Source organism: Chiloscyllium punctatum, chromosome 31, assembly GCF_047496795.1.
Source record: "Chiloscyllium punctatum isolate Juve2018m chromosome 31, sChiPun1.3, whole genome shotgun sequence".
Taxonomy (NCBI): Eukaryota; Metazoa; Chordata; class Chondrichthyes; order Orectolobiformes; family Hemiscylliidae; genus Chiloscyllium; species Chiloscyllium punctatum.
In genome coordinates, this window is record NC_092769.1 from 4,750,690 (window position 1) to 4,776,712 (window position 26,023).

At 47.0% G+C, this 26,023-nt stretch overlaps 7 non-coding genes across 7 annotated transcripts; all 7 read right to left on the reverse strand.

Moving 5' to 3' along the window:
- Positions 1-7,242: 7,242 nt before the first annotated feature.
- trnal-cag (transfer RNA leucine (anticodon CAG)) lies at positions 7,243-7,324 on the reverse strand. Its single transcript has one exon. It is a non-coding gene; the product is annotated as a tRNA-Leu (tRNA).
- Positions 7,325-10,657: 3,333 nt separating this feature from the next.
- On the reverse strand, positions 10,658-10,739 carry trnal-cag (transfer RNA leucine (anticodon CAG)). The gene has a single exon. It is a non-coding gene; the product is annotated as a tRNA-Leu (tRNA).
- Positions 10,740-14,073: 3,334 nt separating this feature from the next.
- On the reverse strand, positions 14,074-14,155 carry trnal-cag (transfer RNA leucine (anticodon CAG)). The gene has a single exon. It is a non-coding gene; the product is annotated as a tRNA-Leu (tRNA).
- Positions 14,156-17,488: 3,333 nt separating this feature from the next.
- Positions 17,489-17,570, reverse strand: trnal-cag (transfer RNA leucine (anticodon CAG)). Its single transcript has one exon. It is a non-coding gene; the product is annotated as a tRNA-Leu (tRNA).
- A 1,654-nt stretch (positions 17,571-19,224) lies between these two features.
- trnav-aac (transfer RNA valine (anticodon AAC)) lies at positions 19,225-19,297 on the reverse strand. The gene has a single exon. It is a non-coding gene; the product is annotated as a tRNA-Val (tRNA).
- A 1,605-nt stretch (positions 19,298-20,902) lies between these two features.
- On the reverse strand, positions 20,903-20,984 carry trnal-cag (transfer RNA leucine (anticodon CAG)). The gene has a single exon. It is a non-coding gene; the product is annotated as a tRNA-Leu (tRNA).
- A 3,352-nt stretch (positions 20,985-24,336) lies between these two features.
- On the reverse strand, positions 24,337-24,418 carry trnal-cag (transfer RNA leucine (anticodon CAG)). The gene has a single exon. It is a non-coding gene; the product is annotated as a tRNA-Leu (tRNA).
- Positions 24,419-26,023: the final 1,605 nt, after the last annotated feature.

Sequence of the window (26,023 nt, forward strand, 5' to 3'; positions counted from 1 at the left end):
GGTTTTTATTTTGTTTAAATTTCCCCCCGTCCCCTGAAATCTATGGCCTCTAGAAATTTGTCATTTCTACCTTGGAAAAAGATTAAGATTATAGAACATGGAACATAGAACAATAAAGCGCAGAACAGGCCCTTCGGCCCTCAATGTTGCGCCGACCTGTGGAATTTTCTCAAGTCGTCCCCCGACACTATCCCAAAATCATCCATGAGCTTATCTAAGGATTGTTTAAAACTCTCTAAAGTGGCTGAGGTAACTATCTTAGCTGGTAGGGCATTACACACACTTTCCATTCTCTCTGTGTAAAGAATTTGCGTCTGACATCTGTCTTAAATCTATCACCCCTCAATTTGTCGTTATGCCGTCTCGTACAAGCTGACGTCATCATCCTAGGAAAAAGACTTTCACTCTCGACCCTATCTATCCTCAGATTACCTTATATGTATCTATAAATCCCCCCTTAGCCGCCTTCTTTCCAATGAGAATAGATCCAAGTCTCAGCCTTTCCACATAAGACCTTCCCTCCAGTCCAGGCACCATCCTTCTGCACCTTTCCCAAACCTTCCACATCCTTTTTATAATGGGGCGACAATATTCCAACTGTGGCCGCACCAGTGTTTTGTATAGTTGCTATATGATATTGTGGTTCCAGAACTCACTCCCTCTACGAATGAAACCTAACACACCGGATGCCGCCTTAACAGCACTATCCACTTGGGTGGCAACTTTCAGGGATCTATTTACATGGACTCCAAGATCCCTCTGCACATCTACACTACCAAGAATCTTTCCATTGACCCAGTACTCTGCCTTCCTGTTAATCTTCCCAAAGTGCATAACCTAACATTTAGCTGCAATGAATTCCACTTGCACCTCTCGCAAGAAGTGAGACAAATCAACATGATATAAAGATCCAACAGAGTCACTACATTCATTTAGACATAAAGGGAACATGAATATCTGGTCTATCAGTGAGCAAAGATTTCAAACAACATTGTGTGTGGTCAAACACCAACACACACACACACACACACAATAGTGTGAGTGTTCCAGTGAACTGACTGCAGAAATTATTTAACATTATCATGTTAACAATCTAAAAACATTCACATCAGAGAAGCCATAAATATGTTGTGTTTATGGGAAAGGATTCACCAGATCATCCAACTTGGAGATATGTGAGGAGATGAGCACAATGCAAATGTCTGGATTGTGAGAAGAATTGCAAATTCCCAGACCTACTGGAGACTCATTGACACAGACATTCTGTGTGAAGAGATTTATTTTGTCATCCAGCTTCATGTCACACCAGTGACTTTACACTGACAAGAGACCTTTCCGCTGACTGTGGTGAAAAAAAAATTAAGATCTGTAAAGGTCTTAAATTCAATGGTCTTTATTTACCATCACCCTATTCACACAGGGAAGAAGTCGTTCAGCTGTTCCATGCGTGGGAAGGTATTCACTTAAGGATCCACCAATGCCTTGCTCTTTCTTCCCTGCTCAGAGACTCAAGCATTTTCCCCACAACAGATGTTACGCTAACTGATCTATACTTCCCCATCTTTTGTCTACATTCCTTTTTTTAAACATCGGTGCCACTGTATTCCAATCTGCAGAGACTGCCCCAGAGTCCAGCACATTTGGAAAATTACTGACAGTGCAGCTGTTCTATCCACAGCTGTCTCTTTTAGCACCCTGGGATGCATTACACCAGGACCAGGAGAATTCTCTATCCTTAGCTCCATGAGCTTGCCCAACACTAGCATTCTGTAATAATGTTTATTTCCAAGTCCTCACCAACTCCATCTCTTTGTCAATCACTGGCATGTTATTAGTGCAATCCACTGTGAAGACCGATACAAAATACCTGTTCAGTGCCTTAGCCGTTCCATCACATCCCAGAACTAAATGGCCCTTCTCATCCTCTGAAGGACCAACATTTACCTTCGCCATTCTTTTTCATTTAAAGTTTTCATAGAAATTTCTGCTGTCTGTCTTTAAATTCTGTGATGCATTTTTCTCTCCTGTTCTTTCTTACGATTCTTTATCGCTCGCCTTGTGGCTTTCTTTTGACCTTTAATGCTTTCCCAATCTTCCAGTTTCATACAGTTTTGATCACTTTGTATGCCTCATCTTTCAGTGTGAGAGATGGGGAGGGAAAGTGGTGAGGGGGGTGAGGGAGAGAGGAGGAGATGGGGGAGAAGAGAGGGTTGTGGAGGGGGTGGTGCGGGGATAAGGGAAAGAGGCAGCGCAGAGGAAAGAAGGGGTGGAGAGAGGGCTGTAGGGGAGAGGGGGTAGGAGAGACCTGGGAACGGTGGGTGAGAGTAGGAGGAGAGATGGGAGAAGAAAATAGACGGAGTTGGGTAGGAGAGGGAAAATGAGGACATGGGGTGATGAGCAAGGCGTGAATGGCGTGAGGGGGAGTAGAGGGGTGGAGGGTGTAGGAGAGGGGGGTTATAGGAGAGAGGGAGAGGAATGAAGGAGAGGAGTAGAGGTGAGGAGCAAGTGGAAGGTGGAGGAGGGGGAGGAGACAGTGAATGATGTGGGGAGGCGAGTGATGGGGAGGAGAAAGGAGGAGAGGGTGCAGGAGAGAGGGGGAAGGAGGGGGAGGAGGCGAAGACGTAGGGGAAGTTGGGGGTGTTAAGGCGAGGGAGAGGTTGGGATGGAGTAGGAGAGGGGGTGGAGAAGCGGGTGAGAGGTGGAGGAGAGAGGGACTTGGGGTGGAAGGTGTGTGGAGGGTTGGGGAGGAGAGCGGTGAAGATGATGAGGAGGGGGAGCATGGGGGAGGACGGTGGGAGGAGAGGGGGAGGAGAGAGTGTGGGAGGAGAGGCGGAAGTGGGGGAAGGAGGGGGAAGGTGAGGAGGGAAGGGGAGCAGAGTCAGGGAGGAGAGCCAGGGAGGAGGGGGCAGGACAGATGGGAGAGTAGAGGGGAGGACAGGTGGGAGGAGACGATACGAGGGGAGAACATGGGGGTAGGGAAGGGGTTCAGGAGAAGGGATGAAGAAGAAGGGGACGGGAGAGTGGAAGAAGTGAGTGTGGAGAAGAGGGGAGGAGAGGGCGGGGAAGGGGAGAGCAGAGGAGGGGAGGTAAAGAAAGGAGAGGGTCGAAGATGAGAAGGGGTGCAGTGAGGGGATGAGGAGACAGGGCCCAAATAGAGAGGGGAGAGGGGAGAGAGGAGAGGTGAGCGGGAGAGGGGAGAAAGGAGAGCAGAGGGGAGAAATGAGGGGGAGATGAGAGAGATATGGGGAGGAGAGAGGGGAGGTGGAGAGGGGAGAGGAGAGAGTAGAGAGGAGAGTGTGGAGAGGAGAGCAGGGAGAGAGGAGTTGAGAGAGGGAAGGGGAGAGGGAAGAGGAGAGGGGAGAGGGAAGAGGAGACAGTGGTGAGGAGTGAGAGGAGTGAGTAGTGACGAGTAAGCGGAGGGGTAGGGGGAGAGGAGAGAGTGGAGCGGTGAGCGGGAGAGAGGAGAAAAGAGCTGAGCGGAAAGGTGAGAGGACAGAGAAGAGAGGGAAGAGGAGAGAGGAGGGAGCAGAGAGCAGAGGGCGAGAGCCAACAGTGGTGAGGAGTGAGAGGAGAGAGAAGTGAGGAGAGAGAGGAGAGGGGAGAGGAGAGAGGGAAGAGGCAAGAGGGGAGAGAAGAGAGTAGAGACGGAGGAGGAGGGGGATAGGGGATGAGGACAGAGGGGTAAAGATAGGGGAGAGGAGAGAGAAGAGATGGGGGGAAAAAGGGAGAGGATAGAGTGATGAGGAGTGAGAGGAGAGGAGAGAGGAGAGAGGGAGGAGGAAGGGGAGAAGGGATGATGAGAGATGGGAAGGGGGAGAAGAGAGAGCAGAGGGGGAGAGGGGAGAGTGAGGGAAAGGGGAGAGGGGGAAGAGAGAGAGGGGAAGAGAGAGAAAGAGGGGAAGAGAGTGAGGGGAGGACAGGGTAGGGGAGGAGAGGGGGGGAGAGAAGCGGAGGATGGAGTGGGGAAGGGGCGGAAGAGAGGGGCGGAAGAGAGAGGTAGAAGACTGAGAGTGGGAGAATGGGGTAGAGAGCAGCAGGGGGAAAGGAGAGTGTTAGAGATGGGGAGGAGGAGAGTGGGTGAGGTGTGGGGGCGAGGAGGAGGAGAGCAGAGGTGGATATTAGCGGGGAGAGAAGAGGAGAGGGGGAGGAGGTGGTGGTGCGGAGAGAGGGAGGAGACAGCAGGAGGGGGTGGGAGCAGAAGGAGGTGGCGAGGACAGTTCGAGGGGACAGAGCGATTGGAGGTGAGAGAGGAGGAATGGTAGTATTGTGAAAAACTGCAGAAACGAACGACTTCCTTACTTTTGCTCCGACTGACCATACTTCGTGAAAATTTCCCAGACCCTCAGTTGAGGATTTTTGCTGCTGGAAGTTACCTCAGAAACCCTGTTAACTCGTAATGTACTGAGCGAATCGCAAAACAGTAAGCATTTAACACGGAAGACAAACAAAACTGGCATGCCTAATGCATTTTCAGACACAGAGATGCATGAATGCTAAATGTGAGACAGTCCGAGGGCAGGAGTCATAAAGTAATCTCACAACTAACGACAGGGCAATTCCAAAGAACTCTTTCAAACATACTGCAGCCTTAGTGCACCAACACGAGAAGCGACTCAATACATTTTGCTAACTTCCATGGTGCTTCTTAGAAATGGAGTTTCTGTTCACCTCAATCTAAAAGGCAGTTTCTGAACATACTAACAGAACTCAAAACACCCCACCGCCACTCCGGAAGAGGTGCTAACTGCCCTTGATTGCTTTTTGTTCTCGATGTGAAGAGCTCTCACGCCTCTGAGTCACCTTCACGTCTCTGTTTGCTGAGTGAATCACAAAGAAGGAGCTTCACCAGAGCTGCAATTGCCTCACTGCCCGACTCGCCCTCCCCGTTTACATTTTCCTGCTCGTCAGTGATTTGAAGAAAATTAAATGGATGCGATGTCATTCTGTAGCCTCGCTGTCGATTCCTCCGGTTCAGTTCCAACATGGCTTAGATCTCGGCGCGCACCTTAATACTAGCGACGCTATGACAGCACAGGTCCGGAGGTTTTTCTCAGAGTGTATGTCTGTTTCATTGCTGTTGCTGATTGAATGAGCCACTAACGTGCGAACTGTTCCAAAACATGATTCAGGACCTCCGGTGCCAACTCTCGCGCGTTGAATAACGACAGACAGCTTCCAAATGAAGCCTTTCAGAGACGACTTTGGGGTACGTTTGACAGACAGACAAGTTCAGGAATTCGTGGTGCGCTGTGACACCAGCGCATCAGCTTCTTCCCTGCCTTTGAACCGGGCCGCCTGCGCAAGGAATGCAAATGCGGTACTGCTTTTCGTGGAAGGATCAGAACGCGGCAACGACACTCTCAAACAGAATGGCATATGATCAGAACCAGGTTGGAGAAAAACTTTATAATGCTTTGCACAGTAATTAAATGGAGTTGCCTTGCATTTCACTACGAGAGCAGATTCGTTCAAGCAAATTCGAAGGCAGGTTTGAAGATGGGAAAGCAAGCAAGGAAGCTCCGTTCTTGTGCATGTGAAAGGCTGCACTTGAAAAAAAAAAGCAGTTTCCGCCCAGTTTCGAACAGGGGACCTTACGCGTGTTAGGCGAACGTGATGACCACGACACTACAGAAACCAGCGGAGGCTACCGCACTGCAGCTTAGTGGCATCCAGCACTGAAAGTTGAAGCAATTCTACGTTTCACCTTTCTGTTTCCAATAGCTTGTTATTGTCCAGCGTAATTAACATCTTGAAAACGTAAAAAAAACCACGTGAAATTGATGACAAAATATAGACAAGGATGTCGTCAATGTTTGGACCGTAGGGCGAGGTGGAATAAGCTGGGACGACTTTCCCCGCAGCATAACGGCTGCGACATGATCTTACGGAAGGGTTGTAAACTGAGTATTTATGTGTTTTACCCAAGTTGGGGTGAGTTGAAAAATCGAGAGCATCGGTTTAAGGTGAGTGGGCTGAAATTGACAAAGGACCTGAGGCACATTTCCCACACAGAAGGTTGTGCGTGTTTGGAATGAGCTACCAGAGGAAGTGGAGGAGGCGATTACACTCAGAAAATTGCAAAGGTAATCGGATGAGTTTCTGGATAGGATGGGTTTAGCGGGATTGGGGCCAAATGCTGGGGAACGGGACTTGTTTAATTTTGGCTATGTGGTGAGCATGGACGAGATACACCGAAGTATCTGTTTCCACGCGGTGTACCCCAGTACCGTCGTGTTGCTTACACCGGCTTTAAAGGATTACTTTTTCGCAGAGCTTGCCGTCGCAGTCTGTGGCACAATCGTTTAGTCTGTTCGACTGCTCACGGGAAAGGTAGTATTGTGAAACACTGCAGAAACGAACGACTTCCTTCCTTTTGCTCCGACTGACCATACTCCGTGAAATTTTCCCAGTTGGGGATTTTTGCTGCTGGAAGTTACCTCGGAAACCCTGTTAACTCGTAATGTACTGAGCGAATCGCAAAACAGAAAGCATTTAACAAAGAAAAAAAAACAAAACTGGCATGCCGAATGCACTTTCAGACAGAGAGATGCATGAATGCTAAATGTGAGACAGTCCGAGGGCATGAGTCATAAAGTAATCTCACAACTAACAACAGGGCAATTCCAAACTACTCTTTCAAACATACTGCAGCCTTAGTGCACCAACACTTCCCAGACAATGCTGGAAAGAGAGAAAGAAAGAACATAATAAGAACGGGCCATAAAAAGTGAATTTCACCAATCACAGTCTCGATTAGATTACCTTTCCCTTCCGATGTCTCCAGGACGGAAATAAAGGAAATGGGAGAAATTCAATAACATATGACATCGAAATTCATTGGATCGATTTTCCCATTGGCCAGAAAACCAAATAACGACGAGTCGAGTCACCACATTACGAGTGAACAGGGTTTCTGAGGTAACTTCCAGCAGCAAAAATCCTCAACTGTGGGTCTGGGAAAATTTCACGGAGTATGGTCAGTCGGAGCAAAAGTAAGTAAGCCGTTCGTTTCTGCAGTGTTTTATCACAACAGCGATGAAATAACAGTCTCCATTCGGTTCCAGTAAACGCACAAATTGCCTGGAACAGCAGAGCTTTTTGCGATTTTCCGAGTGGCACTATCCCACAACACAGTTAATTCCCCGGGAAGCAAACGCATTTTACTTTTGTTTTCAACATCAATACAGTGGGGACCGAAACAGCATTTTGACAAGCTGCAGCATTGCAGTTAAACAGCAGAAATGGCAGTGGCGGGATTCGAACCCGCGCCCCTTTCAAGACTGGAACCTGGATCCAGCGCCTTAGACCGCTCGGCCACACTACCAGCCGGCCAAACTGCCCGTTGTCTTGCATTTCCAATTGTGCCCCTGCATAACAACAGATGCAAAGTCACATGAAAAGGGTTCCATGATCCCTCTCCGACTCGCACAGCTGCTGGGATGTGCCCGGCTACAATGTCAATTTCGCAGCAGATAATGATAGCCCATCAATCCAGACAAAAGCTGAGTCTATCTTCTCAGACTCTTTTCAGCTACATATGTATCTGTGAGTGCGTGACAATATATGTTCGCTTATGATTTGGTCAAATAACCATGAGCTGCTTGACATTACTGCAATTTCGATTCTTGCTCTGCTAAATGATTTCACCCATTGCTCGAAACAGGACGACTTTCACGTTTACACGGAACACGAAACACGCCGGACTACAGGGAAAATGCACAAAGCTGAGCAGGCCGTGTTCCAAATCATACCGTGCAGCATTTATTCAGTCACTGTTTCTGTTTTGCAGAATAAGGGTCCCAAAGAAAGTTCTCTACCCTAAAACCGGAAGTCGCATTACATTCCGAGAGCGACAGATCACATTGTGAGGATGCTCTGACCTCGGAGCCTGTTCGAGATGACACTTTCCGTGCCTTTTACCTTAAACGGGCAATTTGCTGCAGAGATGTTCACTCCTGGACATGAGCCACATGGATACCAAGTGAGCCGGAAACCTGTGCGGGAATCGACGAGAAGCGACTCAATACATTTTGCTAACTTCCATGGTGCTTCTTAGAAATGGAGTTTCTGTTCACCTCAATCTAAAAGGCAGTTTCTGAACATAGTAACAGAACTCAAAAGGTAATTACCTCACCCCACCGCCACTCCGGAAGAGGTGCTAACTGCCCTTGATTGCTTTTTGTTCTCGATGTGAAGAGCTCTCACGCCTGAGTCACCTTCACGTCTCTGTTTGCTGAGTGAATCACAAAGAAGGAGTTTCACCAGAGCTGCAATTGCCACACTTCTCCACTCACCCTCCCCGTGAACATTTTCCTGCTCGTCAGTGATTTAAAGAAAATTAAATGGATGCGATGTCATTCTGTAGCCTCTCTGTCGATTCCTCCGTTTCAGTTCCAACATGGCTTCGATCTCGGGGCGCACCTTAATACTAGCGACGCTATGACAGCACAGGTCCGGAGGTTTTTCTCAGAGTGTATGTCTGCTTCATTGCTGTTGCTGATTGAATGAGCCACTAACGTGCGAACTGTTCCAAAACATGATTCAGGACCTCCGGTGCCAACTCTCGCGCGTTGAATAACGACAGACAGCTTCCAAATGAAGCCTTTCAGAGACGACTTTGGGGTACGTTTGACAGACAGACAAGTTCAGGAATTCGTGGTGCGCTGTGACACCAGCGCATCAGCTTCTTCCCTGCCTTTGAACCGGGCCGCCTGCGCAAGGAATGCAAATGCGGTACTGCTTTTCGTGGAAGGATCAGAACGCGGCAACGACACTCTCAAACAGAATGGCATATGATCAGAACCAGGTTGGAGAAAAACTTTATAATGCTTTGCACAGTAATTAAATGGAGTTGCCTTGCATTTCACTACGAGAGCAGATTCGTTCAAGCAAATTCGAAGGCAGGTTTGAAGATGGGAAAGCAAGCAAGGAAGCTCCGTTCTTGTGCATGTGAAAGGCTGCACTTGAAAAAAAAAGCAGTTTCCGCCCAGTTTCGAACAGGGGACCTTACGCGTGTTTGGCGAACGTGATGACCACGACACTACAGAAACCAGCGGAGGCTACCGCACTGCAGCTTAGTGGCATCCAGCACTGAAAGTTGAAGCAATTCTACGTTTCACCTTTCTGTTTCCAATAGCTTGTTATTGTCCAGCGTAATTAACATCTTGAAAACGTAAAAAAAACCACGTGAAATTGATGACAAAATATAGACAAGGATGTCGTCAATGTTTGGACCGTAGGGCGAGGTGGAATAAGCTGGGACGACTTTCCCCGCAGCATAACGGCTGCGACATGATCTTACGGAAGGGTTGTAAACTGAGTATTTATGTGTTTTACCCAAGTTGGGGTGAGTTGAAAAATCGAGAGCATCGGTTTAAGGTGAGTGGGCTGAAATTGACAAAGGACCTGAGGCACATTTCCCACACAGAAGGTTGTGCGTGTTTGGAATGAGCTACCAGAGGAAGTGGAGGAGGCGATTACACTCAGAAAATTGCAAAGGTAATCGGATGAGTTTCTGGATAGGATGGGTTTAGCGGGATTGGGGCCAAATGCTGGGGAACGGGACTTGTTTAATTTTGGCTATGTGGTGAGCATGGACGAGATACACCGAAGTATCTGTTTCCACGCGGTGTACCCCAGTACCGTCGTGTTGCTTACACCGGCTTTAAAGGATTACTTTTTCGCAGAGCTTGCCGTCGCAGTCTGTGGCACAATCGTTTAGTCTGTTCGACTGCTCACGGGAAAGGTAGTATTGTGAAACACTGCAGAAACGAACGACTTCCTTCCTTTTGCTCCGACTGACCATGCTCCGTGAAATTTTCCCAGTTGGGGATTTTTGCTGCTGGAAGTTACCTCGGAAACCCTGTTAACTCGTAATGTACTGAGCGAATCGCAAAACAGAAAGCATTTAACAAAGAAAAAAAAACAAAACTGGCATGCCGAATGCACTTTCAGACAGAGAGATGCATGAATGCTAAATGTGAGACAGTCCGAGGGCATGAGTCATAAAGTAATCTCACAACTAACAACAGGGCAATTCCAAACTACTCTTTCAAACATACTGCAGCCTTAGTGCACCAACACTTCCCAGACAATGCTGGAAAGAGAGAAAGAAAGAACATAATAAGAACGGGCCATAAAAAGTGAATTTCACCAATCACAGTCTCGATTAGATTACCTTTCCCTTCCGATGTCTCCAGGACGGAAATAAAGGAAATGGGAGAAATTCAATAACATATGACATCGAAATTCATTGGATCGATTTTCCCATTGGCCAGAAAACCAAATAACGACCAGTCGAGTCACCACATTACGAGTGAACAGGGTTTCTGAGGTAACTTCCAGCAGCAAAAATCCTCAACTGAGGGTCTGGGAAAATTTCACGGAGTATGGTCAGTCGGAGCAAATGTAAGGAATTGGTTCGTTTCTGCAGTGTTTCATCACAACAGCGATGGAATAACAGTCTCCATTCGGTTCCAGTGAACGCACAAATTGCCTGGAACAGCAGAGCTTTTTGCGATTTTCCGAGTGGCACTATCCCACAACACAGTTAATTCCCCGGGAAGCAAACGCATTTTACTTTTGTTTTCAACATCAATACAGTGGGGACCGAAACAGCATTTTGACAAGCTGCAGCATTGCAGTTAAACAGCAGAAATGGCAGTGGCGGGATTCGAACCCGCGCCCCTTTCAAGACTGGAACCTGGATCCAGCGCCTTAGACCGCTCGGCCACACTACCAGCCGGCCAAACTGCCCGTTGTCTTGCATTTCCAATTGTGCCCCTGCATAACAACAGATGCAAAGTCACATGAAAAGGGTTCCATGATCCCTCTCCGACTCGCACAGCTGCTGGGATGTGCCCGGCTACAATGTCAATTTCGCAGCAGATAATGATAGCCCATCAATCCAGACAAAAGCTGAGTCTATCTTCTCAGACTCTTTTCAGCTACAAATGTATCTGTGAGTGCGTGACAATATATGTTCGCTTATGATTTGGTCAAATAACCATGAGCTGCTTGACATTACTGCAATTTCGATTCTTGCTTTGCTAAATGATTACACCCATTGCTCGAAACAGGACGACTTTCACGTTTACACGGAACACGAAACACGCCGGACTACAGGGAAAATGCACAAAGCTGAGCAGGCCGTGTTCCAAATCATACCGTGCAGCATTTATTCAGTCACTGTGTCTGTTTTGCAGAATAAGGGTCCCAAAGAAAGTTCTCTACCCTAAAACCGGAAGTCGCATTACATTCCGAGAGCGACAGATCACATTGTGAGGATGCTCTGACCTCGGAGCCTGTTCGAGATGACACTTTCCGTGCCTTTTACCTTAAACGGGCAATTTGCTGCAGAGATGTTCACTCCTGGACATGAGCCACATGGATACCAAGTGAGCCGGAAACCTGTGCGGGAATCGACGAGAAGCGACTCAATACATTTTGCTAACTTCCATGGTGCTTCTTAGAAATTGAGTTTCTGTTCACCTCAATCTAAAAGGCAGTTTCTGAACATAGTAACAGAACTCAAAAGGTAATTACCTCACCCCACCGCCACTCCGGAAGAGGTGCTAACTGCCCTTGATTGCTTTTTGTTCTCGATGTGAAGAGCTCTCACGCCTGAGTCACCTTCACGTCTCTGTTTGCTGAATGAATCACAAAGAAGGAGTTTCACCAGAGCTGCAATTGCCACACTTCTCCACTCGCCCTCCCCGTGAACATTTTCCTGCTCGTCAGTGATTTAAAGAAAATTAAATGGATGCGATGTCATTCTGTAGCCTCTCTGTCGATTCCTCCGTTTCAGTTCCAACATGGCTTAGATCTCGGGGCGCACCTTAATACTAGCGACGCTATGACAGCACAGGTCCGGAGGTTTTTCTCAGAGTGTATGTCTGTTTCATTGCTGTTGCTGATTGAATGAGCCACTAACGTGCGAACTGTTCCAAAACATGATTCAGGACCTCCGGTGCCAACTCTCGCGCGTTGAATAACGACAGACAGCTTCCAAATGAAGCCTTTCAGAGACGACTTTGGGGTACGTTTGACAGACAGACAAGTTCAGGAATTCGTGGTGCGCTGTGACACCAGCGCATCAGCTTCTTCCCTGCCTTTGAACCGGGCCGCCTGCGCAAGGAATGCAAATGCGGTACTGCTTTTCGTGGAAGGATCAGAACGCGGCAACGACACTCTCAAACAGAATGGCATATGATCAGAACCAGGTTGGAGAAAAACTTTATAATGCTTTGCACAGTAATTAAATGGAGTTGCCTTGCATTTCACTACGAGAGCAGATTCGTTCAAGCAAATTCGAAGGCAGGTTTGAAGATGGGAAAGCAAGCAAGGAAGCTCCGTTCTTGTGCATGTGAAAGGCTGCACTTGAAAAAAAAAAGCAGTTTCCGCCCAGTTTCGAACAGGGGACCTTACGCGTGTTAGGCGAACGTGATGACCACGACACTACAGAAACCAGCGGAGGCTACCGCACTGCAGCTTAGTGGCATCCAGCACTGAAAGTTGAAGCAATTCTACGTTTCACCTTTCTGTTTCCAATAGCTTGTTATTGTCCAGCGTAATTAACATCTTGAAAACGTAAAAAAAACCACGTGAAATTGATGACAAAATATAGACAAGGATGTCGTCAATGTTTGGACCGTAGGGCGAGGTGGAATAAGCTGGGACGACTTTCCCCGCAGCATAACGGCTGCGACATGATCTTACGGAAGGGTTGTAAACTGAGTATTTATGTGTTTTACCCAAGTTGGGGTGAGTTGAAAAATCGAGAGCATCGGTTTAAGGTGAGTGGGCTGAAATTGACAAAGGACCTGAGGCACATTTCCCACACAGAAGGTTGTGCGTGTTTGGAATGAGCTACCAGAGGAAGTGGAGGAGGCGATTACACTCAGAAAATTGCAAAGGTAATCGGATGAGTTTCTGGATAGGATGGGTTTAGCGGGATTGGGGCCAAATGCTGGGGAACGGGACTTGTTTAATTTTGGCTATGTGGTGAGCATGGACGAGATACACCGAAGTATCTGTTTCCACGCGGTGTACCCCAGTACCGTCGTGTTGCTTACACCGGCTTTAAAGGATTACTTTTTCGCAGAGCTTGCCGTCGCAGTCTGTGGCACAATCGTTTAGTCTGTTCGACTGCTCACGGGAAAGGTAGTATTGTGAAACACTGCAGAAACGAACGACTTCCTTCCTTTTGCTCCGACTGACCATACTCCGTGAAATTTTCCCAGTTGGGGATTTTTGCTGCTGGAAGTTACCTCGGAAACCCTGTTAACTCGTAATGTACTGAGCGAATCGCGAAACAGAAAGCATTTAACAAAGAAAAAAAAACAAAACTGGCATGCCGAATGCACTTTCAGACAGAGAGATGCATGAATGCTAAATGTGAGACAGTCCGAGGGCATGAGTCATAAAGTAATCTCACAACTAACAACAGGGCAATTCCAAACTACTCTTTCAAACATACTGCAGCCTTAGTGCACCAACACTTCCCAGACAATGCTGGAAAGAGAGAAAGAAAGAACATAATAAGAACGGGCCATAAAAAGTGAATTTCACCAATCACAGTCTCGATTAGATTACCTTTCCCTTCCGATGTCTCCAGGACGGAAATAAAGGAAATGGGAGAAATTCAATAACATATGACATCGAAATTCATTGGATCGATTTTCCCATTGGCCAGAAAACCAAATAACGACGAGTCGAGTCACCACATTACGAGTGAACAGGGTTTCTGAGGTAACTTCCAGCAGCAAAAATCCTCAACTGAGGGTCTGGGAAAATTTCACGGAGTATGGTCAGTCGGAGCAAAAGTAAGTAAGCCGTTCGTTTCTGCAGTGTTTCATCACAACAGCGATGAAATAACAGTCTCCATTCGGTTCCAGTAAACGCACAAATTGCCTGGAACAGCAGAGCTTTTTGCGATTTTCCGAGTGGCACTATCCCACAACACAGTTAATTCCCCGGGAAGCAAACGCATTTTACTTTTGTTTTCAACATCAATACAGTGGGGACCGAAACAGCATTTTGACAAGCTGCAGCATTGCAGTTAAACAGCAGAAATGGCAGTGGCGGGATTCGAACCCGCGCCCCTTTCAAGACTGGAACCTGGATCCAGCGCCTTAGACCGCTCGGCCACACTACCAGACGGCCAAACTGCCAGTTGTCTTGCATTTCCAATTGTGCCCCTGCATAACAACAGATGCAAAGTCACATGAAAAGGGTTCCATGATCCCTCTCCGACTCGCACAGCTGCTGGGATGTGCCCGGCTACAATGTCAATTTCGCAGCAGATAATGATAGCCCATCAATCCAGACAAAAGCTGAGTCTATCTTCTCAGACTCTTTTCAGCTACAAATGTATCTGTGAGTGCGTGACAATATATGTTCGCTTATGATTTGGTCAAATAACCATGAGCTGCTTGACATTACTGCAATTTCGATTCTTGCTTTGCTAAATGATTACACACATTGCACGAAACAGGACGACTTTCACGTTTACACGGAACACGAAACACGCCGGACTACAGGGAAAATGCACAAAGCTGAGCAGGCCGTGTTCCAAATCATACCGTGCAGCATTTATTCAGTCACTGTGTCTGTTTTGCAGAATAAGGGTCCCAAAGAAAGTTCTCTACCCTAAAACCGGAGGTCGCATTACATTCCGAGAGCGACAGATCACACTGTGAGGATGCTCTGACCTCGGAGCCTGTTCGAGATGACACTTTCCGTGCCTTTTACCTTAACCGTGCAATTTGCTGCAGAGATGTTCACTCCTGGACATGAGCCACATGGATACCAAGTGAGTCGGAAACCTGTGCGGGAATCGACGAGAAGCGACTCAATACATTTTGCTAACTTCCATGGTGCTTCTTAGAAATTGAGTTTCTGTTCACCTCAATCTAAAAGGCAGTTTCTGAACATAGTAACAGAACTCAAAAGGTAATTACCTCACCCCACCGCCACTCCGGAAGAGGTGCTAACTGCCCTTGATTGCTTTTTGTTCTCGATGTGAAGAGCTCTCACGCCTGAGTCACCTTAACGTCTCTGTTTGCTGAGTGAATCACAAAGAAGGAGTTTCACCAGAGCTGCAATTGCCACACTTCTCCACTCGCCCTCCCCGTGAACATTTTCCTGCTCGTCAGAGATTTAAAGAAAATTAAATGGATGCGATGTCATTCTGTAGCCTCTCTGTCGATTCCTCCGTTTCAGTTCCAACATGGCTTAGATCTCGGGTCGGACCTTAATACTAGCGACGCTATGACAGCACAGGTCCGGAGGTTCCTCTTAGAGTGTATGTTTGTTTCATTGCTGTTGCTGATTGAATGAGCCACAAACGTGCGAACTGCTCCAAAACATGATTCAGGACCTCCGGTGCCAACTCTCGGCGTTGAATAACGACAGACAGCTTCCAAATGAAGCCTTTCAGAGACGACTTTGGGGTACGTTTGACAGACAGACAAGTTCAGGAATTCGTGGTGCGCTGTGACACCAGCGCATCAGCTTCTTCCCTGCCTTTGAACCGGGCCGCCTGCGCAAGGAATGCAAATGCGGTACTGCTTTTCGTGGAAGGATCAGAACGCGGCAACGACACTCTCAAACAGAATGGCATATGATCAGAACCAGGTTGGAGAAAAACTTTATAATGCTTTGCACAGTAATTAAATGGAGTTGCCTTGCATTTCACTACGAGAGCAGATTCGTTCAAGCAAATTCGAAGGCAGGTTTGAAGATGGGAAAGCAAGCAAGGAAGCTCCGTTCTTGTGCATGTGAAAGGCTGCACTTGAAAAAAAAAAGCAGTTTCCGCCCAGTTTCGAACAGGGGACCTTACGCGTGTTAGGCGAACGTGATGACCACGACACTACAGAAACCAGCGGAGGCTACCGCACTGCAGCTTAGTGGCATCCAGCACTGAAAGTTGAAGCAATTCTACGTTTCACCTTTCTGTTTCCAATAGCTTGTTATTGTCCAGCGTAATTAACATCTTGAAAACGTAAAAAAAACCACGTGAAATTGATGACAAAATATAGACAAGGATGTCGTCAATGTTTGGACCGTAGGGCGAGGTGGAATAAGCTGGGACGACTTTCCCCGCAGCATAACGGCTGCGACATGATCTTACGGAAGGGTTGTAAACTGAGTATTTATGTGTTTTACCCAAGTTGGGGTGAGTTGAAAAATCGAGAGCATCGGTTTAAGGTGAGTGGGCTGAAATTGACAAAGGACCTGAGGCACATTTCCCACACAGAAGGTTGTGCGTGTTTGGAATGAGCTACCAGAGGAAGTGGAGGAGGCGATTACACTCAGAAAATTGCAAAGGTAATCGGATGAGTTTCTGGATAGGATGGGTTTAGCGGGATTGGGGCCAAATGCTGGGGAACGGGACTTGTTTAATTTTGGCTATGTGGTGAGCATGGACGAGATACACCGAAGTATCTGTTTCCACGCGGTGTACCCCAGTACCGTCGTGTTGCTTACACCGGCTTTAAAGGATTACTTTTTCGCAGAGCTTGCCGTCGCAGTCTGTGGCACAATCGTTTAGTCTGTTCGACTGCTCACGGGAAAGGTAGTATTGTGAAACACTGCAGAAACGAACGACTTCCTTCCTTTTGCTCCGACTGACCATACTCCGTGAAATTTTCCCAGTTGGGGATTTTTGCTGCTGGAAGTTACCTCGGAAACCCTGTTAACTCGTAATGTACTGAGCGAATCGCAAAACAGAAAGCATTTAACAAAGAAAAAAAAACAAAACTGGCATGCCGAATGCACTTTCAGACAGAGAGATGCATGAATGCTAAATGTGAGACAGTCCGAGGGCATGAGTCATAAAGTAATCTCACAACTAACAACAGGGCAATTCCAAACTACTCTTTCAAACATACTGCAGCCTTAGTGCACCAACACTTCCCAGACAATGCTGGAAAGAGAGAAAGAAAGAACATAATAAGAACGGGCCATAAAAAGTGAATTTCACCAATCACAGTCTCGATTAGATTACCTTTCCCTTCCGATGTCTCCAGGACGGAAATAAAGGAAATGGGAGAAATTCAATAACATATGACATCGAAATTCATTGGATCGATTTTCCCATTGGCCAGAAAACCAAATAACGACGAGTCGAGTCACCACATTACGAGTGAACAGGGTTTCTGAGGTAACTTCCAGCAGCAAAAATCCTCAACTGAGGGTCTGGGAAAATTTCACGGAGTATGGTCAGTCGGAGCAAAAGTAAGTAAGCCGTTCGTTTCTGCAGTGTTTCATCACAACAGCGATGAAATAACAGTCTCCATTCGGTTCCAGTAAACGCACAAATTGCCTGGAACAGCAGAGCTTTTTGCGATTTTCCGAGTGGCACTATCCCACAACACAGTTAATTCCCCGGGAAGCAAACGCATTTTACTTTTGTTTTCAACATCAATACAGTGGGGACCGAAACAGCATTTTGACAAGCTGCAGCATTGCAGTTAAACAGCAGAAATGGCAGTGGCGGGATTCGAACCCGCGCCCCTTTCAAGACTGGAACCTGGATCCAGCGCCTTAGACCGCTCGGCCACACTACCAGCCGGCCAAACTGCCAGTTGTCTTGCATTTCCAATTGTGCCCCTGCATAACAACAGATGCAAAGTCACATGAAAAGGGTTCCATGATCCCTCTCCGACTCGCACAGCTGCTGGGATGTGCCCGGCTACAATGTCAATTTCGCAGCAGATAATGATAGCCCATCAATCCAGACAAAAGCTGAGTCTATCTTCTCAGACTCTTTTCAGCTACAAATGTATCTGTGAGTGCGTGACAATATATGTTCGCTTATGATTTGGTCAAATAACCATGAGCTGCTTGACATTACTGCAATTTCGATTCTTGCTTTGCTAAATGATTACACACATTGCACGAAACAGGACGACTTTCACGTTTACACGGAACACGAAACACGCCGGACTACAGGGAAAATGCACAAAGCTGAGCAGGCCGTGTTCCAAATCATACCGTGCAGCATTTATTCAGTCACTGTGTCTGTTTTGCAGAATAAGGGTCCCAAAGAAAGTTCTCTACCCTAAAACCGGAAGTCGCATTACATTCCGAGAGCGACAGATCACATTGTGAGGATGCTCTGACCTCGGAGCCTGTTCGAGATGACACTTTCCGTGCCTTTTACCTTAAACGGGCAATTTGCTGCAGAGATGTTCACTCCTGGACATGAGCCACATGGATACCAAGTGAGTCGGAAACCTGTGCGGGAATCGACGAGAAGCGACTCAATACATTTTGCTAACTTCCATGGTGCTTCTTAGAAATGGAGTTTCTGTTCACCTCAATCTAAAAGGCAGTTTCTGAACATAGTAACAGAACTCAAAAGGTAATTACCTCACCCCACCGCCACTCCGGAAGAGGTGCTAACTGCCCTTGATTGCTTTTTGTTCTCGATGTGAAGAGCTCTCACGCCTGAGTCACCTTAACGTCTCTGTTTGCTGAGTGAATCACAAAGAAGGAGTTTCACCAGAGCTGCAATTGCCACACTTCTCCACTCGCCCTCCCCGTGAACATTTTCCTGCTCGTCAGAGATTTAAAGAAAATTAAATGGATGCGATGTCATTCTGTAGCCTCTCTGTCGATTCCTCCGTTTCAGTTCCAACATGGCTTAGATCTCGGGGCGCACCTTAATACTAGCGACGCTATGACAGCACAGGTCCGGAGGTTCCTCTCAGAGTGTATGTTTGTTTCATTGCTGTTGCTGATTGAATGAGCCACTAACGTGCGAACTTCTCCAAAACATGATTCAGGACCTCCGGTGCCAACTCTCGCGCGTTGAATAACGACAGACAGCTTCCAAATGAAGCCTTTCAGAGACGACTTTGGGGTACGTTTGACAGACAGACAAGTTCAGGAATTCGTGGTGCGCTGTGACACCAGCGCATCAGCTTCTTCCCTGCCTTTGAACCGGGCCGCCTTGCGCAAGGAATGCAAATGCGGTACTGCTTTTCGTGGAAGGATCAGAACGCGGCAACTACACTCTCAAACAGAATGGCATATGATCAGAACCAGGTTGGAGAAAAACTTTATAATGCTTTGCACAGTAATTAAACGGAGTTGCCTTGCATTTCACTACGAGAGCAGATTCGTTCAAGCAAATTCGAAGGCAGGTTTGCAGATGGGAAAGCAAGCAAGGAAGCTCCGTTCTTGTGCATGTGAAAGGCTGCACTTGAAAAAGAAAGCAGTTTCTGCCCAGTTTCGAACTGGGGACCTTTCGCGTGTTAGGCGAACGTGATGACCACTACACTACAGAAACCAGCCGGCGCCACCCTTATGCAGCTCAGTGGCATCCAGCACTGAAAGTTGAAGCAATTCTACGTTTCACCTTTCTGTTTCCAATAGCTTGTTATTGTCCAGCGTAATTAACATCTTGAAAACGTAAAAAAAAACAACGTGAAATTGATGACAAAATATAGACAAGGATGTCGTCAATGTTTGGACCGTAGGGCGAGGTGGAATAAGCTGGGACGACTTTCCCCGCAGCATAACGGCTGCGACATGATCTTATGGAAGGGTTGTAAACTGAGTATTTATGTGTTTTACCCAAGTTGGGGTGAGTTGAAAAATCGAGAGCATCGGTTTAAGGTGAGTGGGCTGAAATTGACAAAGGAACTGAGGCACATTTCCCACACAGAAGGTTGTGCGTGTTTGGAATGAGCTACCAGAGGAAGTGGAGGAGGCGATTACACTCAGAAAATTGCAAAGGTAATCGGATGAGTTTCTGGATAGGATGGGTTTAGCGGGATAGGGGCCAAATGCTGGGGAACGGGACTTGTTTAACTTTGGCTATGTGGTGAGCATGGACGAGATACACCGAAGTATCTGATTCCACGCGGTGTACCCCAATACCGTTGTGTTGCTTACACCGGCTTTAAAGGATGACTTTTTAGCAGAGCTTGCCGTCGCAGTCTGTGGCACAATCGTTTCGTCTGTTCGACTGCTCACGGGAAAGGAAGTATTGTGAAACACTGCAGAAACGAACGACTTCCTTACTTTTGATCCGACTGACCATACTCCGTGAAATTTTCCCAGACCCTCAGTTGAGGATTTCTGCCGCTGGAAGTTACCTCAGAAACCCTGTTAACTCGTAATGTACTGAGCGAATCGCAAAACAGTAAGCATTTAACACGGAACACAAACAAAACTGGCATGCCTAATGCATTTTCAGACACAGAGATGCATGAATGCTAAATGTGAGACAGTCCGAGGGCATGAGTCATAAAGTAATCTCACAACTAACAACAGGGCAATTCCAAACTACTCTTTCAAACATACTGCAGCCTTAGTGCACCAACACCTCCCAGACAATGCTGAAAAGAGAGAAAGAAAGAACATAATAAGAAGGGGCCATAAAAAGTGAATTTCACCAATCACAGTCTCGATGAGATTCCCTTTCCGTTCCGATGCCTCCAGGACGGAACGGGAGAAATTCAATAACATGTGACATCGAAATTCATTGGATCGATTTTCCCATTGGCCAGAAAACCAAATAACGACGAGTCGAGTCACCACATTACGAGTGAACAGGGTTTCTGAGGTAACTTCCAGCAGCAAAAATCCTCAACTGTGGGTCCGGGGAAATTTCACGGAGTATGGTCAGTCGGAGCAAAAGTAAGGAAGTCGTTCGTTTCTGCAGTGTTTCATCACAACAGCGATGAAATAACAGTCTCCATTCGGTTCCAGTAAACGCTCAAATTGCCTGGAACAGCAGAGCTGTTTGCGATTTTCCGCGTGGCACTGTCCCACACCACAGTTAATTCCCCGGGAGGCAAACCCATTTTACTTTTGTTTTCAACATCAATACAGTGGGGGCAGAAACAACATTTTAACAAGCTGCAGCATTGGAGTTAAACAGCAGAAATGGCAGTGGCGGGATTCGAACCCGCGCCCCTTTCAAGACTGGAAACTGGATCCAGCGCCTTAGACCGCTCGGCCACACTACCAGCCGTGCGCCCAGCCCCTTTTCTTGCATTTCCAATTGTGCCCCTGCATAACAACAGACGCAAAGTCACATGAAAAGGGTTCCATGATCCCTCTCCGACTCGCACAGCTGCTGGGATGTGCCCGGCTGCAATGTCAATGTCGCAGCAGATAATGATAGCTCATCAATCCAGACAAAAATCAATTTTAAGCTGAGTCTATCTTCTCGGACTCTTTTCAGCTACAAATGTATCTGTGAGTGCGTGACAATATATGTTCGCTTATGATTTGGTCAAATAACCATGAGCTGCTTGACATTACTGCAATTTCGATTCTTGCTCTGCTAAATGATTTCACCCATTGCTCGAAAAAGGACGACTTTCACGTTTACACGGAACACGAAACACGCCGGACTACAGGGAAAATGCACAAAGCTGAGCAGGCCGTGTTCCAAATCATACCGTGCAGCATTTATTCAGTCACTGTGTCTGTTTTGCAGAATAAGGGTCCCAAAGAAAGTTCTCTACCCTAAAACCGGAAGTCGCATTACATTCCGAGAGCGACAGATCACATTGTGAGGATGCTCTGCCCTCGGAGCCTGTTCGAGATGACACTTTCCGTGCCTTTTACCTTAACCGTGCAATTTGCTGCAGAGATGTTCACTCCTGGACATGAGCCACATGGATACCAAGTGAGTCGGAAACCTGTGCGGGAATCGACGAGAAGCGACTCAATACATTTTGCTAACTTCCATGGTGCTTATTAGAAATGGAGTTTCTGTTCACCTCAATCTAAAAGGCAGTTTCTGAACATAGTAACAGAACTCAAAAGGTAATTACCTCACCCCACCGCCACTCCGGAAGAGGTGCTAACTGCCCTTGATTGCTTTTTGTTCTCGATGTGAAGAGCTCTCACGCCTGAGTCACCTTCACGTCTCTGTTTGCTGAGTGAATCACAAAGAAGGAGTTTCACCAGAGCTTCAATTGCCACACTTCTCCACTCGCCCTCTCCGTGAACATTTTCCTGCTCGTCAGTGATTTAAAGAAAATTAAATGGATGCGATGTCATTCTGTAGCCTCTCTGTCGATTCCTCCGTTACAGTTCCAACATGGCTTAGATCTCGGGGCGCACCTTCATACTAGCGACGCTATGACAGCACAGGTCCGGAGGTTCCTCTCAGAGTGTATGTTTTTTTTCATTGCTGTTGCTGATTGAATGAGCCACTAACGTGCGAACTGCTCCAAAACATGATTCAGGACCTCCGGTGCCAACTCTCGCGCGTTGAATAACGACAGACAGCTTCCAAATGAAGCCTTTCAGAGACGACTTTGGGGTACGTTTGACAGACAGACAAGTTCAGGAATTCGTGGTGCGCTGTGACACCAGCGCATCAGCTTCTTCCCTGCCTTTGAACCGGGCCGCCTGCGCAAGGAATGCAAATGCGGTACTGCTTTTCGTGGAAGGATCAGAACGCGGCAACTACACTCTCAAACAGAATGGCATATGATCAGAACCAGGTTGGAGAAAAACTTTATAACGCTTTGCACAGTAATTAAATGGAGTTGCCTTGCATTTCACTACGAGAGCAGATTCGTTCAAGCAAATTCGAAGGCAGGTTTGCAGATGGGAAAGCAAGCAAGGAAGCTCCGTTCTTGTGCATGTGAAAGGCTGCACTTGAAAAAGAAAGCAGTTTCTACCCAGTTTCGAACTGGGGACCTTACGCGTGTTAGGCGAACGTGATGACAACTACACCACAGAAACCAGCCGAGGCTACCGTACTGCAGCTCAGTGGCATCCAGCACTGAAAGTTGAAGCAATTCTACGTTTCACCTTTCTGTTTCCAATAGCTTGTTATTGTCCAGCGAAATTAACATCTTGAAAACGTAAAAAAAACCACGTGAAATTGATGACAAAATATAGACAAGGATGTCGTCAATGTTTGGACCGTAGGGCGAGGTGGAATAAGCTGGGACGACTTTCCCCGCAGCATAACGGCTGCGACATGATCTTATGGAAGGGTTGTAAACTGAGTATTTATGTGTTTTACCCAAGTTGGGGTGAGTTGAAAAATCGAGAGCATCGGTTTAAGGTAAGTGGGCTGAAATTGACAAAGGACCTGCGGCACATTTCCCACACAGAAGGTTGTGCGTGTTTGGAATGAGCTACCAGAGGAAGTGGAGGAGGCGATTACACTCAGAAAATTGCAAAGGTAATCGGATGAGTTTCTGGATAGGATGGGTTTAGCGGGATTGGGGCCAAATGCTGGGGAACGGGACTTGTTTAACTTTGGCTAGGTGGTGAGCATGGACGAGATACACCGAAGTATCTGATTCCACGCGGTGTACCCCAATACCGTCGTGTTGCTTACACCGGCTTTAAAGGATTACTTTTTAGCAGAGCTTGCCGTCGCAGTCTGTGGCACAATCGTTTCGTCTGTTCGACTGCTCACGGGAAAGGTAGTATTGTGAAACACTGCAGAAACGAACGACTTCCTTACTTTTGCTCCGACTGACCATACTCCGTGAAATTTTCCCAGACCCTCAGTTGAGGATTTCTGCTGCTGGAAGTTACCTCAGAAACCCTGTTAACTCGTAATGTACTGAGCGAATCGCAAAACAGTAAGCATTTAACACGGAACACAAACAAAACTGGCATGCCTAATGCATTTTCAGACACAGAGATGCATGAATGCTAAATGTGAGACAGTCCGAGGGCATGAGTCATAAAGTAATCTCACAACTAACAACAGGGCAATTCCAAACTACTCTTTCAAACATACTGCAGCCTTAGTGCACCAACACTTCCCAGACAATGCTGAAAAGAGAGAAAGAAAGAACATAATAAGAAGGGGCCATAAAAAGTGAATTTCACCAATCACAGTCTCGATGAGATTCCCTTTCCGTTCCGATGCCTCCAGGACGGAAATAAAGGAAATGGGAGAAATTCAATAACATGTGACATCTAAATTCATTGGATCGATTTCCCCATTGACCAGAAAACCAAATAACGACGAGTCGAGTCACCACATTACGAGTTAACAGGGTTTCTGAGGTAACTTCCAGCAGCAAAAATCCTCAACTGTGGGTCCGGGGAAATTTCACGGAGTATGGTCAGTCGGAGCAAAAGTAAGGAAGTCGTTCGTTTCTGCAGTGTTTCATCACAACAGCGATGAAATAACAGTCTCCATTCGGTTCCAGTAAACGCTCAAATTGCCTGGAACAGCAGAGCAGTTTGCGATTTCCCGCGTGGCACTGTCCCACACCACAGTTAATTCGCCGGGAAGCAAACGCATTTTACTTTTGTTTTCAACATCAATGCAGTGGGGGCGGAAACAGCATTTTAACAAGCTGCAGCATTGGAGTTAAAGAGCAGAAATGGCAGTGGCGGGATTCGAACCCGCGCCCCTTTCAAGACTGGAACCTGGATCCAGCGCCTAAGACCGCTCGGCCACACTACCAGCCGACCGCACAGCCCCTTTTCTTGCATTTCCAATTGTGCCCCTGCATAACAACAGACGCAAAGTCACATGAAAAGGGTTCCATGATCCCTCTCCGACTCGCACAGCTGCTGGGATGTGCCCGGCTGCAATGTCAATGTCGCAGCAGATAATGATAGCCCATCAATCCAGACAAAAATCAATTTTAAGCTGAGTCTATCTTCTCGGACTCTTTTCAGCTACAAATGTATCTGTGAGTGCGTGACAATATATGTTCGCTTATGATTTGGTCAAATAACCATGAGCTGCTTGACATTACTGCAATTTCGATTCTTGCTTTGCTAAATGATTTCACCCATTGCTCGAAAAAGGACGACTTTCACGTTTACACGGAACACGAAACACGCCGGACTACAGGGAAAATGCACAAAGCTGAGCAGGCCGTGTTCCAAATCATACCGTGCAGCATTTATTCAGTCACTGTGTCTGTTTTGCAGAATAAGGGTCCCAAAGAAAGTTCTCTACCCTAAAACCGGAAGTCGCATTACATTCCGAGAGCGACAGATCACATTGTGAGGATGCTCTGCCCTCGGAGCCTGTTCGAGATGACACTTTCCGTGCCTTTTACCTTAAACGGGCAATTTGCTGCAGAGATGTTCACTGCTGGACATGAGCCACATGGATACCAAGTGAGTCGGAAACCTGTGCGGGAATCGACGAGAAGCGACTCAATACATTTTGCTAACTTCCATGGTGCTTATTAGAAATGGAGTTTCTGTTCACCTCAATCTAAAAGGCAGTTTCTGAACATAGTAACAGAACTCAAAAGGAAATTACCTCACCCCACCCCCACTCCGGAAGAGGTGCTAACTGCCCTTGATTGCTTTTTGTTCTCGATGTGAAGAGCTCTCACGCCTGAGTCACCTTCACGTCTCTGTTTGCTGAGTGAATCACAAAGAAGGAGTTTCACCAGAGCTTCAATTGCCACACTTCTCCACTCGCCCTCTCCGTGAACATTTTCCTGCTCGTCAGTGATTTAAAGAAAATTAAATGGATGCGATGTCATTCTGTAGCCTCTCTGTCGATTCCTCCGTTACAGTTCCAAATGGCTTAGATCTCGGGGCGCACCTTCATACTAGCGACGCTATGACAGCACAGGTCCGGAGGTTCCTCTCAGAGTGTATGTTTTTTTTCATTGCTGTTGCTGATTGAATGAGCCACTAACGTGCGAACTGCTCCAAAACATGATTCAGGACCTCCGGTGCCAACTCTCGTGCGTTGAATAACGACAGACAGCTTCCAAATGAAGCCTTTCAGAGACGACTTTGGGGTACGTTTGACAGACAGACAAGTTCAGGAATTCGTGGTGCGCTGTGACACCAGCGCATCAGCTTCTTCCCTGCCTTTGAACCGGGCCGCCTGCGCAAGGAATGCAAATGCGGTACTGCTTTTCGTGGAAGGATCAGAACGCGGCAACTACACTCTCAAACAGAATGGCATATGATCAGAACCAGGTTGGAGAAAAACTTTATAACGCTTTGCACAGTAATTAAATGGAGTTGCCTTGCATTTCACTACGAGAGCAGATTCGTTCAAGCAAATTCGAAGGCAGGTTTGCAGATGGGA